The sequence below is a fragment of the Arachis ipaensis genome, chromosome B7 (assembly GCF_059453495.1).
Source record: "Arachis ipaensis isolate K30076 ecotype BB chromosome B7, ASM5945349v1, whole genome shotgun sequence".
NCBI lineage: Eukaryota > Viridiplantae > Streptophyta > Magnoliopsida > Fabales > Fabaceae > Arachis > Arachis ipaensis.
The window spans coordinates 59,242,787-59,244,625 of NC_142442.1; the positions used below are offsets into that span (position 1 = coordinate 59,242,787).

Sequence of the window (1,839 nt, forward strand, 5' to 3'; positions counted from 1 at the left end):
GGTGGTACCTCCAACCAGAGTTGTAGGTTTTAAAATATGGATCATGAGCTTGCCTAGATGAATTTCCAAGGTAATTAGCTTCCTCCTAGTTAACTCCTTCTTTTGTGTCCAACTCTCCTTGAGATGATGGTTGAGTGTGGATGGCTGCAGCCTGATTCTTCTCTATTTACTTGGTCAATTCAGCCAGTTGCTTGGTGGTCATCTTATTCTGGGCCAGGATTGCATCCATATGGTTTAATTCCAAGACTCCCCTGTTGTTGCTCCTGTCCGAGGCATAAAAATACTCATTGTCAGCCACAGTCTCTATCACATCAATGGCTTCTTCAATGGTCTTCTTCTTGTTAAGGGAACCTCTAGATGAGTGGTCTATAGCTTTCTTTGATTCAAAATTCAGCCCTTCATAGAAGATATAAAGTTTCACCCACTCATTAAACATATTAGGGGGCATTTCCTTGTCAAATCTTTGAATCTCTCACAGGCTTCATAAATTGTCTCACCATTCTGCTGTCTGAATCTGCACTTTAGTTCTCAGCCTGTTTACTTTTTGTAGATGGTAGAACCTTATTAAGAATCTATTCACCACATCCTCCCAAGTTGTCAAGCTTTTTTTGGGAAAGGATGCTAGTCATTTTGATGCTTTGTCCCTCAAAGAAAATGGAAACAGTAGCAATCTATAGGTGTCAGGATGAACACTATTAGATTTAACTGTGTCACATATCCTTTGGAATTTAGTGAGATGCTCATTAGGGTCCTCTTGGGCACTTCCTCCTAAAGAACAGTTGTTCTGGACAAGAGTTATGAGCTGAGGCTTCAATTCGAAATTATTAGCATGGATAATTGGCTTTTGAATATTACTACCACAGTTTCCTGGGTTTGGATTGATCTATGATCCCAGAACTCTCCTTTCTTGTCCAGCAAGGTTGGCTGCACCTCTTCTGGTATGATTGTTCACCTCTCCTTCATGATGGTTTTCCATATCATCCTCCATTGTTATATCCAAGTCTTCCTCCTCTTCTTCTACACCAACAGCCCTCTTTCCTCTTGCTTCCCTCCTTAATCTCAAGAAGGTTCATTCCGGTTCACTATTAAATGAGGTTGAAACCTCTCTTCTACCTGTCATACAATGAACAAGTACAAGAAATAGCAATTGCAGAGCCCACTAAAATAGGGTATATTTAGCTTGGCTAGAGCAATTTATCAAATAGTTAGTGGGTTAGCTTGCTGGAAAGTAAAGTAGTAAAAGAAATTCAAAAGAAAAAACTAAAAATTGCAGAGAACAGAAATGAATAATCTGAAATTAAACTTCAATTAATCAAAGGAAAAAATGCTCAATCTAGTTATCCTCCAATTTAATAATTGTCAATAAAAAACCAATCCTCGGCAACGGGGCCATAAACTAGATTCACCCGAAAATTGTCTCTCAATAATTTCCTTCCGGCAAGTACACCGGATTGTCGTCAAGTAAATACTCACTGTAGAGTGAGGTCGAATCCCACAGGGATTGGTTGGTTGATCAATGTTAATTGGAGAATTATGCTAGTTGAGCGAAATCAGATTTGGTTGAGAATTGCAGAATGTAAATTGGCAAGAAACTTAAATTGCAAGAAATTAAATGACAGAAATTAAATTGCATGAAATTAAATGACAGAAGCTTAAATTGCAAGAATTTAAATGGGAATGGGGATTAAGCATGAAATTAAAGAAGCAGAATGTAAAAGAAATGGTAGATCAGAGACGGGGAAGCTCATTGGGGTCAAGAGATGTGATAATTCTCCGGATCAAGTTCATTTTCATCTCTTCCTCAATCAATGCATTCATTGATCTCCTTGGTAATCTTAG

General features: G+C 38.3%; 1 non-coding gene across 1 annotated transcript; it reads left to right on the forward strand.

Moving 5' to 3' along the window:
* Positions 1–430: 430 nt before the first annotated feature.
* LOC148552739 (small nucleolar RNA R71) lies at positions 431–535 on the forward strand. Its single transcript, XR_015893757.1, has one exon. It is a non-coding gene; the product is annotated as a small nucleolar RNA R71 (small nucleolar RNA).
* Positions 536–1,839: the final 1,304 nt, after the last annotated feature.